The sequence below is a fragment of the Canis lupus genome, chromosome 24 (genome assembly GCF_011100685.1).
Source record: "Canis lupus familiaris isolate Mischka breed German Shepherd chromosome 24, alternate assembly UU_Cfam_GSD_1.0, whole genome shotgun sequence".
NCBI classification, from domain to species: domain Eukaryota; kingdom Metazoa; phylum Chordata; class Mammalia; order Carnivora; family Canidae; genus Canis; species Canis lupus.
The window spans coordinates 10,631,884-10,647,315 of NC_049245.1; the positions used below are offsets into that span (position 1 = coordinate 10,631,884).

General features: G+C 36.6%; 1 long non-coding RNA gene across 1 annotated transcript in view; it reads right to left on the reverse strand.

Moving 5' to 3' along the window:
• LOC111092189 overlaps positions 1-15,432 on the reverse strand; it is an 80,936-nt gene that overhangs the window by 8,611 nt on the left and 56,893 nt on the right. The window contains exon 4 of the long non-coding RNA XR_005377562.1: positions 14,821-14,935. This is a non-coding gene — a long non-coding RNA (uncharacterized LOC111092189). The remainder of the gene's footprint in view (positions 1-14,820; positions 14,936-15,432) is intronic.

A 15,432-nucleotide genomic window follows, 5' to 3' on the forward strand; every position in this document is an offset into this window, starting at 1 on the left:
AGGAATCCATCTCCAAAATCCTAGAGGAGGACACAAGCAGCAACCTCCTTGACAATGGCCACAGCAACTTCTCGCTAGATATGTCTTCAAAGGCAAGGGAAACAAAAGCAAAAATGAACTATTGGGACTTCATCAAGATAAAAAGCTTTTGTACAGCCAAAGGAAATAGTCAACAAAACTAAAAGGCAACCTACAGAATGGGAGAAGATATTTGTAAATGTCTTACCAGATAAAGGGCTAGTATCCAAAATCTATAAAGAACTTATCTCACACACCAAAATACAAAACACACCAAACTCAACACACCAAAATACAAAAAATCCAGTCAAGAAATGGGTAGAGAACCTGAACAGACATTTCTCCAAAGAAGATATACAAATGGTCAACAGACATGAAAGAATGCTAAGCATCAGAGAAATACAAATCAAAACCACAATGAGATATTACCTCACACCTGCCAGAATGGCTAAAATTAAATACTCAGGAAACAACATATGTTGGTGAGGAATAAGAAAAAAAGGCAACTCTCTTACACTGTTGGTGGGAATACAAACTGGTGTAGCCACCCTAGAAAACAATATAGAAATTCCTCAAAAAGGTAAAAATACAGCTACCCTAGGAGCCAGCAATTGTGCTACTAGATGTTTACTGAAAGGATATAAACATAGTGATTCAACGGGACACATGCACCCTAATGTTTATAGCAGCAATGTTCATAATAGCCAAAATATGGAAAGGGCCCAGATGTCCATCAACAGATGAATGAATAAAGAAGATGTCACACACACATACACACACACATACACACGCACACACACTGCACTACTCAGCCATCAAAAAGAATGAAATCTTACCATTTGCAACAATGTGGATGGATATTATGCTAAGCAAAATAAGTCAGTCAGGGAAACACAAATATCAAATGATTTCATTCATATATGGAATTTAAGAAACAGAACATATGAACATAGGGGAAGAGAGGGAAAAATAGAAGCAGAGAGGGAGACAAACCATACAGACTCCTATAGGAAACAAACTGAGGGTTGCTGGATTGGAGGTTGGTGGGGGGATGGAATAACTGGGTGATGGGCATTAATGGAATGATAACTGAGCATTATATGTAACTGATGAATCACTAAAGTCTACCTCTGAAACTAATGATACACTATATGTTAATTAAATTTAATTTAAATTTAAAAATATTTAAAAGAACATTATCTAATTCATAGGTCATTTGATCAATCAACTAATGTTTACTGCATACCTGCTATGTATCAAGCGTCATTCCAGCTATTAGATGTACTATGTTAAACAGGCCAAAGTCCTTCTTCTCAAGAATTTTATGTTTCTTCAGGTATTGTGATGATTAAAGAAACCATGACAGTGCTGAAGCACATAGTAGATGTTCAATAAATGCTATGGAATGATTGCTTTGATAACTAATGGCTTAAGACCCTGTCCTCAAGAGGCTAACTCTCAAGTAAACAGGTTGGTCCTGCCTGCCTTGTTTGCTTATGGGCCTGGGAAATTCTATTTGGCAAAAACTATTTTAAATCTGGAGTAACATAGAGTGTCATTTTCTTCTAACCTAAGAGGAAATAGCGAAGGAGATAACAGACTTCATTAGGTTCTGTACTTCCTCTGTGAGAGAAGTTTCCATGAAGCAATTCATGGTGTGAAGAAGGACAGTGGATTCTATGCTGTGCTTGCCTGTAGGTCAAAAGGCCCATGATGAGATGCTCCAACTTTTTCAGCTATGGTTACCCGTACGGAGATGGAGATAAGCAAGAGGCTTAGGCATCTATGTGTTTACATTCAATCTCACTTATGCAAGTAACATTTATTGAAGTAATTTCCATGTATGAGGGAGGTAAACTTTCACAGCTGACTGCAGTTCATATTGCTTACGCGCAAAAATCTGGCAGCAGCATGTGCTCTGAGATTATACAGGAAAGAAATATCTGATGGAATCCACAATATTTTCCTCATGTTATGATGTGCTACAATTTCCCTAATCTTTATGTGTGCCTAGGAAAATATAAATAGGAAAGACATTTATCACAGCATAGAAAGTCATCTATTTATTCAACATCTATCCATTGGGTGGCCTTTATTAAGCACAGTACTGAGAAGAACAAAAAAGTTATGTTAAAATCTTGCTACTTGAAGGGTGATAACCTGTGGTCAATTAGCATTATCAGCAGTGAGTTCTTCAGAAAGGCAGAATCTCAAGTTCTACCCAAGACCTACCAAACAAGCATCTACATTTAACAAGGTCCCAGGTGATTCAAACGTACACTAGAGTTTGAGAAGCCCTAATGGATGATACAGTCATGACTCACTGGAGAGGCTACTGCTATGGAGACAGAATTTACACACACTATTAAGAAATAATGAGAATGACCATAGAAGTTTTCTCAAATTAAAATCTAAATTTCCTGCAAATTTCCTTTCTTCTTTCTTTTCTCTCACTGTTATTTCAAACTTTTTCTTACCATAAGCAACAGTGCTGAACTCATTCAAAATGATATTATTCCTGTCTGTATGTATCTATTTCCCAGGTTTCACTTCTTCCTCCCGAATTCTTAGCTTTGGGCATGCAAATTCTCTATTCATCTTGTTTTTGAAAAATGCAGCCTCACTACTGTATAAATGTTTTTCACCATCAGCTTCAAATATTTATGCCAATAGTTGGTATCAGAGTAACAGAATGGTAAGAAACGACTCCAAAATCAATTATATCAGGGTTTGCAATATTCTTTATATTCACAATAAGTTTCATGTATCTCCTTTTCTGTGAACTCACATTGATTCTTTAAAAATTGAAACATGACTCGCATACAAAAAATTATGACCCTTTTAAATACAACTCAGTGGTCTCAAGCACATTGATAAGATTGTACAACCATCACCTCACTTCCAGAACATTTTCATCTCCCCACAAAGAAACCCCATGCCCAGCAACAATCACCATCTTTTTTTCCTTCCCACAGCTCCTGGTCGCCACTGATTCATCTTCTGTCTTCTATGGATTTCCCCATTCCAGATATTTCTTATAAATGGAGTCATTCAGTATATAGCCTTTTGTGTCCGGTTCCTTTCACTTATCATGTTTTCAAGGTTCATCCATTTTATAGCATGTATCAGTTCCTTATTCCTTTATATAGTTTAATAACATTCCATTGTGTAGATATACTATAGTTGTTAATCTATTAATTTGTTGATGGATATTTAGGTTGCATCTGCTTTTTGGCTATTATGAGTAAAACTGCTATGAACATTCATTTACTAGTATTTGTGTGAATTGATGTCATTAATTCTCTTCTGCATGTACCCAGGAATGGAATGGCTGGGCCATATGGTAACTCGACATGTACCATTTGAGGAACTGCCAAACTGTTTTCCGTAGCAGCTACACCACTTTAGATTCCCAGCAGCAATGAGTGATGACTCTAATTTCTCCACATCCTTGCCAACACTTGTTCTTGTCTGTGTTTTTTATTGTAGACATCTTTTTGCTGTGAAATGGTATTTCATTGTAGTCTTCATTTGCATATCCCTAAAAACTAGTGATGTTGAAAATCTTTCATATGCTTAGAGACCATCTATATATCTTCTTTGGAGAAGAAATCTTTTGCCCATACTGGGCTTCTTACTATTGTTCTTGATATATTCCAGACACCAGACCCTTAATAGATTATTTCTTAATACTTTCTCCCATCCTGTGGGATATCTTGTCACTTTATTGATCATATTCTATCAAGCACAGGTTTCTTGTTTGCTTGCTTGCTTGTTTTAATGTAGTCTAATTCACCCACCTTTTCTTTGGTTGCTTGTGGTTTTAAAGTGTCATATTTAAGAAACTATTGCCTAATCCAAGGTCATGAAGATTTGCACTTATATTGTCCTTTAAGGGTTTTAAAAATCTTAGTTCTTATTTAAGGTCTTTGACACATTTTGACTTAAGTTTGGCATATGGTGTAAAGGTCCAGTCATATGAGCACCATTTTTTGAAAACATCAGTTTTTTAATTGCTTTGGCACCTTTAACAAAAATCAGTTGACCATAAATATATGGGTTTATTTGTAGACTCTTAGTTCTATTCCATTTATCTCTATGTCTATCTTTATGCCACAACTCACATCTTAAGTATTGTATTTTGTATTAAATTTTTAATTGGAAAGTTCGAGTCCTCCAACTTCATTCTTTTTTCAGGAGAGTTTTGAGCATTCTTTGTCCCTTGAATTGCCATATGATTTTAGGATATATTACCGTCTTGACATTGAAATCTTCCTATCTGTGACCTTGAAACATCTTTCCATTTATGTAAGTATTCTTTAATTTCCTTCAATGATGTTTTTAAGTTTTCAGTGTATGAGTTTCTTTGGTTAAGCTTATTCCTAAGTATTTCTTTCTTAATGGTGCTATTATATATGGAATTGTTTTCATAATTTAATTTCCAGGTCATTCATTGTGGGTGTATACAAATACAATTGATCTTTGAATATTGATCTTGTATCCTGGAATTTTGCTAAATTGCTTATTAGCACTAATGGATTTTTGTAGATCTCAGTATTTTCTATAAAAAGATTATGTCATCTATGAATGTAGTTTTACTTAATCCTACACATTCTATATGCCTTGTATTTCTTTTTCTTGCCTAATTGGACAAGCTAGAAACTTCAGTATTATGTTAAGTAGAAATGACAAAAGCACATGCCCTTGTCGTGTTCCTGATGTTAGGGGGGAAAGAAAGTTTCAGACTTTTATCATTAATTATAATGTTATCTGTGGGGATTTTATAGATACCCTTTATCATAATATCTTATATTTTATGTTGAATGTTATCATGAAAGTCTGTTGGATTGTGTCAAATTATTTTTCTGTCTTATTAATATGACCATGTGGTTTGTATCCTTTATTCTATTAATGTGGTGCATTATACTAATTGATTTTTACATAATGAAGGTATCTTGCATTGCTGGAATAAATTTTGTTTAGTCGTGGTGTATAATTCTTTTTATATGCTGTTGCATTCAGTTTGCTAGTATTTTGGGGGGGATTTTTGAATCTGTATTCATAAGGGGTATTGGTCTATAGCTGTGTTTTTTTTTTATATAATGTCTTTTCGAGCATTGGGAAGTAAGTGTTATCTCCTTTTCTATATTTTGCAGGAGTTTTTATATTATTTTTGCTAATTCTCTTTTAAACATCTGGTTGATTCACCAGTGAAGCTATTTGATACTGTTTTTCTCTTTGTGAGTAGTTTTTTTTATTACTAACTGCAACTCTACTTATTATAGGTCTATTCAGATTTTGTTATTTATTCTTGAGTCAGTTTCCTAACTTAGGTCCTTCTAGAAAGTTGTCAATTTCCTCTAGATTATTTTATTGGCATATAATTTTCATGGTGTTTTCTCAGGGTCTTTATTTTTCTAAAGTTAGTAATAATGTCATCGCTTTCATTTATGATTTTAGTAATTTGAGTCTTCTATTTTTTTCTCATGGCCAATCTATCTAAAGGTATGTCAATTGTATTGAACTTTTCAAAGATAAACTTGATTTCTTTGATTTTCTCTGTTTTTCTGTTCTCTGTTTCATTAGTGTTCTCTCTAATGTTTATTATTTCTTTTCTTCTGCTCATTTTGAGTTTTGCTCTTCTTTTTCTAGTTTTCTAAGATTGAAGATTAGGTCAATTTGAGATTTTTGTTTTTTTTAAACAAAGGTGTTTATAGATATAAATTTCCTTTAAGTTCTGCTTTCAGTGCATCATGTAAATTTTGGTATGTTGTGGTTCTGTTCTCATTCATTTCAAGGTATTTTCTCATTTTCCTGGAGATTTACTCTATGTCCCATTGGTTATTTAAAAATGTATTCTTTAATTTACATATAATTGTGAATTTTCCAAATTCCTTTTGTTTTTGATCTTTAATTTTATTAAAGGTAACAACCTTTAATTGTTGTCAGGTAACAACCTACATGTGATTTCAGTCCTTTTATTTTTATTGAGATTTGTTCTATTGCCTAGAACACATGTGTATCCTCAAGAATGTACCATATGCACTTGAGAAAATGTGTGTTAAACTCTTGTTGGGTGGAGTGTTCCACATATCTATGTTAGGTCTAATTAGTGCATAGTGTTGTTCAAGTCTTCTGTGTCTTTGCTGATCTTCTGTTTACTTGTTTTATCCATTATTGAAAGTGGAGTATTGATGTTTCCAATTATTACTGCTGAATTGTGTACTGTCCTCAGTTCTATCACTTTTTTTGCTTCACATATTTTAGGACTTTGTTTTTCTGTGCATATATGCTTAGAATTTTTATATCTTTTATTTTTTTTAAAATTTTTATATCTTTTAGAGGTATAGATCTTATCATTATAAAATATCCTTATTTGTCCCTAGTCTGTTTTGTCCAATATTATAGCCAATACACATATCTTTTACATATAAAAGATGCTTACTCTTTGCATGGTATGTCTTTTTATATCATTTTATTTCCAATCTATTTGTGCCTTTGAATCTAAAGTGTATCTCTTTTAGACAGCATATAGTTGGATCAGGTTTTCTTTTTTCAGGACATTATGCTTCTTAATTTGAGTGTTTATCCATTTTTGTTTGTTGTAATTACAGGGTAAGGTTTATATTTGCTGCATTTTGCTTTTTGTTTTCTATGTGTCATATATCTTTTTGTTCTATTCACCCATTAATGCTACCTTGTGTTAAATTGATATTTTCTACTTTATCATTTTTTTTTAAATTTTTATTTATTTATGATAGTCACACACAGAGAGAGGGAGAGAGAGGCAGAGACACAGGCAGAGGGAGAAGCAGGCTCCATGCACCGGGAGCCCGATGTGGGATTCGATCCCGGGTCTCCAGGATCGCGCCCTGGGCCAAACGCAGGCGCTAAACCTCTGCGCCACCCAGGGATCCCTACTTTATCATTTTAATTCCATTTTCCTTTCCTTTACTATATTTTTGGGGATTATTTTCTGAGTGGTTGCCCTGGGGATTATAATTAACAATTTATAACAATCTAGTTGCTTTCACACAAATTTAATTTCAATAGTATGCCAAAACTTTGCTCTTGTATTGCTTGGTTCTCCACTTGATCTTCTGTGTCATGACTATCATATAAACTACACCTTTAGGTACCATGTGTTCATCAACACAGACTTATGGTTGTTGATGGAAGCAGGTATCCTTTGAATCAGATAGGAGAAAAAAGAGCTGTAAACCAAAATACATTATATATACATAATTATATTACATTATATATACAATATTCTTACGAATAAATAAGTAAATAAATAAATCTTTTAATTTTTTTTTTTACTTTTTTAAAAGATTTTATTTATTTTTTCGTGGGAGACACAGAGAGAGAAGCAGAGACACAAGCAGAGGGAGAAGTAGGCTCCCTGCAGGGAGCCCAACATGGGACTCAATCCCAGGACCCTGCGATCATGCTCTGAGCCAAAGGCAGATGCTCAACCACTGATCCACCCAGACATCCCAATAAATAAATCTTTAAAAAAAATTTTAAATTTCAGTAATTATATTTTTCAGTTCTAGAATTTCTACTTGTTCCTCTTAGTTAATTTCTGCCTCTTAAATGTTTCTTTTTTTTTTTAACTTTTATTTATTTATGATAGTCATAGAGAGAGAGAGAGAGGCAGAGACTCAGGCAGAGGGAGAAGCAGGCTCCATGCACCGGGAGCCCGACGTGGGATTCGATCCTGGGTCTCCAGGATCGCGCCCTGGGCCAAAGGCAGGCGCCAAACCGCTGCGCCACCCAGGGATCCCAATTTCTGCCTCTTTATTGATATTCTCTACTAGGTGAGACATCATCCTTATGGACTCCAAAAGAGTATATGTTCTTTGACTATAATTAAAATAACTGATTTCAAGTCTTTGTCTAGTAAGTCCAACACATGAACTTCCTCACAGTCTCTACTGACAGCTCTTTTTCCTACTTATGCATCATACTTTCCCAGGTTTTTTTCTTGTAGGTCTCATAATTTATTTGAAATTGAACATTTAAAATAATATGGCAACTCTGAAAATTAGACTTTCATCTCTTCCTGTGTTTTGCTATTACTACCAGGTTTTGTTTTGTGTCAATGTGTGTGTGGTTGTAGTTGCCATAGTGGTGGTTGATGGTTGCAGTAATGGTTTGTTAGTCTAATGGCTTCCCTGAATTAACTCTGTTAAGTCTCTATTCTTTTTCATTTGTGACCACTGAAGTCTCTGCCTAGTTAGCATCATGGTCAGTTAATGATTGGACAGATTTCCTTAAACGTTTAAAACCAGTAAGTTGGGCAGCCCTGGTGGCCCAGTGGTTTAACGGCGCCTTCAGCCAGGGGTGTGATCCTGGAGACCCGGGTTCAAGGCCCACGTTGGGTTCCCTGCATGGAGCCTGCCTTCTCCCTCTGCCTGTGTCTCTGCCTCTCTCTGTGTGTGTCTGTCATGAATAAATATATAAAATCTTAAATTAATTAATTAATTAAAATAAAATAAAAAATAAAACCAGTAAGTCTACCAGACTTTGTTAAGGGGCTCAGTGTGTCTACTGGGGAATACCCTCAGTATTCAAACAGGGATTTGACAATTCTACCTTATGCTTCACTTTATGCTTACAGTGAGGCTCAAGGTAGGCCACAGGTAAGAACTAAAGGCTTTCTCTGGACTCTCCTGAACATACACATATCACCACACATATACCTAACTTTTAAATCCTTGTGATCATGTGTATGAGCTTTTCAAAACCCCTGTGGATATCTCTTTTCCCAGCTTTTCAGTTAGCCCATGGTTTTCTCCAGCTGTTATCTACTGCTTCAGACAGACACCAAAGTAGGCACTTTACCTCTAATTGTTTTTGACAAACATTGCCAGGCAAAAAAGGTTTTTTTTTGCTTTTTTGGTTTTGGTTTTTGGGTTTTGTTTTGTTTTGTTTTTTGTTTTTTTGTTTTGTTTTTTTTTTTTGCATTATATGAGGTCTAAGTCAAGGCAAATAAAGACTGTCTTGCAAGTGGCATCTTCCAGGGAACCACTAGACAGATCATATAATGATAATCTATAGGAATTAAGTTTATAGGAGTTTCAACCCTGTTTCTCTTCTAGTTGCTGCAAGGCTGCTGTATTTAACTATGAACATGAGCTGTAAGTTTTCCAGGCAACAAGTTACCACAGAGCTTAAGGGTGGGAAGATGGCAACAGGGAAAGTTAAAATACCCAAAAATAAGGCTCACTATTTTACTGTGATCCAACCATTATTATTGGAAAAACACTTCCCATATAACTGCAAGCCTTCTGTTAATTTCTAAAGTTATGAACATGTTGATTCTAACTACTTATTACCAATATTTTTGTAGATTTTATGGAAGAGAGAATTTTAAAGATCCTTCCATTCTTGCTGACATCAACAATCTTCAATATTTTAGAGTAAAAATATAGAAAATATAAAATATTGGTCTTTGGGGAAATTAGAAAGTCTTAAAATTTCATCTAGTTTTATTGTTCAATACCTCCCATGAGGAAACAATATGTTATGTGTGCGATGTTCTAATTTTATGAACACTCTGCATATTCATTTTTCTGAGAATTTTGTAAAGGTATAAAAATGGTCTATATTATTTAAACACAAACAGGAGGATGTTTTCTGAGGATGCATATTTCTCAGAATGTCAGCTATGCCTTGGAAATATGGACTAGCTATTTAGGAGAAATAAACTGCTTCAGGCCTAGACTATATTCAGGAAATATATATTCAGGAAATATAGTAAAATAAGCTTTGACTTCGGTATTTCATGTTTAAGATAAAGCCTGGAATTCGGGGAACTATTATAGGAGCTAAGAGTAGAATTTCCACTGTGGAGTGGTAGCCCCAAAGAGCAAGCTAGGTAGGGTGCAATCAGTATTTTTTATTAACCAGACTGCTTATGATACCAGTATTGATTGTGTTTATTTTCCTTGTGTTAGCATTAAAGATGGCATCCCTTTCTGAAAGCTAGATAAGAATGTGTATTCAGGAGAAATCTAGCCTCAACCTGAACCCACCTAAAACAAAATTTACCAAAATCAACATTTCTCATTTCTGATCATGTACAACATCATTATATGTCTTTAGAGTCAGAGCTTATCACCAGAGGCCAGGGGGACAATTTTGCTTAGGCACATAGTCACGTAGGGCTTCGATGTCAGACTTTCAATCTTATCTCTAGATTATATTATCTATATGGTTACTAGGTGGTGTTGTGGGGGGCGGTGGAGCACTACAGGAGCAAAAAAAATATGTAAGACATTGTTGCTTAAAGTGCAGTCTGTGGACAATTAGTATCACCATCCTATGAAAGATTTTCACATACATAGAATTGAAGGCATCACACTAGACCTACTGAACCAGAATATACATTTAAACAAGATCTCCTGGTGATTCATGTGCACATTAAAGTCTGAGAAGTACTGCCATAGATAATCTAGCCATGGATTGTTGAAATTTGATTGTATACACTCCATTAAACAAGGCCTTGGGGAATTTAAAAGGTTGGTTTTGATCTTTCTAGCTACTCCGCTCCTTTCAATTGCAAAAGCAACAGGGCAGCTAAAATATTTTAACCTCAAAGTGGTCTCTTATAAGTTATAAGCTGAGCTATATTAAATATCATTCTATATAATGTTGAAGTAAAATTTCTATGGCAAGAAACAGAGAAAAGTCATGCTTTTTTCCCCAAGAAAGTGAATTTATGAGTCCTAGAGAAATTCCACGGTCAAGTCATTCCATGTACTGAACAGGTCTATACCAAAGAAGGTTACTTCTTGAAAGAGTTGCCAAACACCATTCTTAAACATTTAATAGAGAGAGGTTAAAAACAATGATAATGGGCAGTCATACCTTGTGGCAGAGCTGAAATTTCCAAAATTTATTGAATATATGAATTGTCACATTACATGAGAAATTCAGTATCAGGTTGTCCAGGGGTCTTGGGAGGAAAAGCCCTGGAGGATAAGGAAGATCAATGGAAAGCAGAAACAGAAATGGGAATTCAGATGCATGGGATGTATTGAGGCAGAGTTCTCTGGTGAAGGGGACTAAAGGAAGAAGATGGGCAGGGATAGCAGATGAACAATGTGGTATGAGCTGACATGGTATCTAGCTCCAGCCTGATCCCACAAGGAACTCTGGAGGGCGAATTTCACCACAGAGCCCCATCTAAGGCAAGGAAACTAGCCTTGTGTTACCCCCACATCAGCCCGTCATTGACTGCCTCTGGAGGAGAGACATGATCTCCTTAACCAAGGGCAATTCTCTAGAGCAGTGGCCCCTGTGAAAGCCAACATAGTAGCTCCTTTATCAAGGAGATCTAGGAAGGGCACCAAAGGGCTACAAAGGAATCATACTGGGAATGACCAGTGACTCTGAAGCTTCTGTATTATTATTAAGCATGAATACAAAGCTCAGTATGATCTGACAGCCTCATAGGAGACAGAAAATAGATCTTGATATAGGGCATATTTTCCATTCATCCATATTTATTTAATCTGTATAATTTTAGCACATATGATGTGCATAGTTCTAACCTGGGCACTGCATGTTTTTGAAGTATTTCAATATGTGGTATCTTATTTTGGGTTCCTTTAAATGCAAACTGTGAAACAAGGACTTGGGTGCAGGTAGTATATCTGGAAAGTAACTCCAGGAAGCACAAAAGAGGGTTAGGAAGTGAGGGAGGGAAGAAGAAAAGGTTCACTCCAAGATAGATTATGAGCTGCTTGTAGTAGAAAGCCCTTGTATGACCACTTTGGGCAAATGGGGTTCAATTTCACTGGTGACTTTTTGCGGAATGCACCCAGAATTGTGCCACCAATTCCTATTCCTTGTCTCATGAGGATTGCTTCCGGAGTTGTGAACTCCACAGCACATCCTGACTACCATGACCACAGGCTCTATAGAATGAGACTTCAGACAAAAAAAGAGCTAAGTTTAGACTAACCAAAGCTTTCATACTAGAAGTAAGATTTGAATATTGGGCTTGAAATATTGCTCCAACCGAGATACATGAAAGGCTAAGGTATATGATATTATGCCAAGTAGAAGGAAGGGAGTTTGAACTTGACCCTGAAGAAAATGAGGTGTTATGAAGATTAATATGGGCATAGTAGGCAATAAAATTACTGATTTCTTATGATCATTATGACAGAAGCATGTAACAAGAACAGCAAGCATGCAGCCATCCAACAACCATGCATTTGATACCAATTGTATACCCAGCCCTTGCAGCATCAGGGTCAGAGAGCGAGCTCTCCAGAATGCATCCAGGGTGGTCCTCCAGCCTGAGTTAACTCAAGAGGAAGCAGCATTTCCTCCCCAGCAAATATCAGCCCTCACATTCAGGAAGGCTGCTCTAGACTCAAGTTGAATCTGTGGGGTCCTGAGCATATCTGAGAGAATTTCTCCTCTATCTAGTGAGCAGGAGGGCCACTAAGCCAAAGTCAGGAGACCAAGGTTCTTTCATGCTCTGCCGATGAGCTTTACAAACTTTATCATCTCTGGGACTTCATTTCTTTTTCTCTAAAAATAAGGAGACCCAACCTAGGGATGTCTGAAGCCTTCTCCAATCCACATTCTGTTCTGGTGAAACCCCAACCCTTGTTTTATGAAACTGGTACCTGGCTAAATCCTGCCGTTCATCCTCCTCAAAATCCTGCCTTTCATCCAACATGTTCTTCCAGAAAGGTCCAGCAGTGCTTTTGATCCTGCCTTTCAACTAGCATAGCAAAGTCATTCCACATATTAAAGGTCATTTGCCCATTTGCAAGGTTCATAAAGCAACACATTCTTTTTTATTTGTTTGAAATTAGCCACCTTGTATTTCTCTTAAATAAAAATCTAGTGGAAATTCTTCACCTCATCAATTTTCATAACTCAGAGCAAACTCGGGCACTCCTTCCTTTTGTGCAGAAAGCTCCTTTGTGGCATGCCTTGGCTTTCTTTCTATGTGAACAAATATCCCTAAATAAAGTTATACAACATTTATTATTTCTGACTATATATTTTTAAGGAAAAGGAAAACATACTTGTGAGAAAATGTGCTGATTGATAATAGAATAGACCATGCCAATGCAGAAAGCCTTTCTATTCATAACATAGTGCTACTACAAAGCCAGGGAGGTGGTGGCTTACACACACCTTAGCCATAGAATCCAGGAAGAAATAAGATACCATCCCATATCTATAAAATAACAATAAATGCCAGTGCTTATAAGCATTCCCAAATCTGCATGGTCAATAGCAGAACATGCCAGGTGCTCAACCGCCCAGTCCAGACAGAGATCTAAGCTGTGCTTCTCTGAATAAACCTACCTCAGAGGATCAAGAATACCTGTTGTCCTTGAATTCTGGAATAAGTAGGCAAATGCAAGTGCAATTAAAGGCAGTAATGTAACAAGTGTTGCAAATGTAATAATAATAAATTTCCATAGTCAAATTAATAGGACATGCAAGACCTAAAACCTAAGTTGGAATTAAAGTTGCTCCTTTAAAAAAATAAATAAATAAATAAATAAATAAATAAATAAATAAAGTTGCTCCTTTAAATGGGGAAAAATCAAACTGTGTAGAAAGAGGCATAACATTGTTCACACATGCTGGACAGGTCTAGATTCCCAAGGACAAGGGGCATTTTTTTTTAATTTCACTAAGAAAATGAGTGTTTATGCCTAATATTACAGTAATAAGTGAAAAATTTCATTTGGTTGCTATTTTTGATAAAGAAACTATTTGTGACTGTTCAGTGAGGGCTGGACTCCAGAGGGATCAGATCAGAAATGTCATGTGTTTCGAAGAATTTGAGAGAAAGAAACAGTATATCTGTCAGCCTTGGACATGGAACTGTGAATCCTTAAATATTATGCATATAACAACTTCAGAAAACATTTTAGTTTTGCCCTCTGGGATTTGAAGGAATAGCTGCAAGGAAACAAAAAACAACAAAAGGTCCATTTTACATATTTGAATTCTCTAGCAGCCACATTATTCGAATCCAAAGTTTCATAAAAAGATGGACTTGGGAGAAAACTTTAAAGGCCACTCAGTCAAGTGCCCATCTATGCGGGAATATCTGGTGGGTGTTTATTCTAGGCTTGGATACTTCTGGGAGGAATGGTAGATGGGGTCACTTGTCCCACTCTCACTGTCCTGCAAAGCCATGATTGTCTTATCTCCTTCCTTTTTTTCTTCCTTACTTCCTCTTTCCCTTCCTCCTTCCCTCCCTTCCCTCCTCCCCCTCTTCTTCCCTCCCTCACTCCCTCCCTTCTTTGCCTTTTCCTCCATTTCCTCCTTCCTTCCTCTGTCCCTCCCTCCTTCCTTCCCTCCCCACCTCCTACCCCACTCCCTTTCCTCATTCCCTCCTTTCTCTTTCCTCTTCCACTTCCCTTCTTCTTTCCTCCCTTCACCATCTTCTTCTCCCTCCTTCTTTCTATCATCCCTCTTTATCCTTCCCCCCCTTCTATCTTACCTCCTTTTCTTCCTTTCTAAAAAATAGCCTTGATAGTGAGAAGTTTTACCTTCTGTTGTGCTAAAAATCCATTCCCTCTAAACCTCTTCATTTGTGTACAGTTTTTGGCCTCAGAACCCAACAAGATCAGTCTATTTGGCCCGCAGGACTCTTTTCTTCCCAATTCTCTCCTTTTCCAGCTACTAAATCTCTCCAAAAATTCACACGTATGGTTTATGAACTGGAAACCAGGACTGCAAATTAAGGAAGGAGCAAAATTGTTAATGCTATAAATTAGCTACATGTTTATGATTTTGATACTTTACCTTAAGGATGCCAGCGGAGCTAGCCAGGTAATAATAATACAGTATCAGAACTATTGCATGTGTCCAGGTAATGTACAATGTATTTACAGGGACTATCTCACTGAATTCTCTCCTCCTGCAAGAAAGGTATTTATTAGTCTTTTAGTACAGAGTATTGAAAAAACATGCCCAGGATCAGCCAGCTAAGAAATGGCAGTATTGGGCTTTGAGCCTCTATTAATCTCCCCACCTAGCACTCTCAACCACTACCTAGTCCTGACTTTACATGTGCACAGAGTTCTATTTCCAAAAAGGCATTAGAATAACTTTTAATTCCACCAAGTTTTTTCCTCAGGAGTTCCAGAAGCCTTGCTCCCATTTATGAGTTAGTTCTCCACCCCTTAGAGAATGGTACTCAGCAGCCACAAAACCCACTGGACTATGTCTTGCCAACGGGCTACTCCTTCGTCCTCAATTATCCTCCTCATGTTTCTCTCCATGCTATGTCTGCATCCAGCTTTTCGGACAGACCTGTGTGTGTCCAGCCTGCCCCATCATCACACCCTGGACATCACCTTCTGCCTGTCCTTGCCTCTCACTCAGCACTTTGACCAGCTCAAGAAACATCCTGGC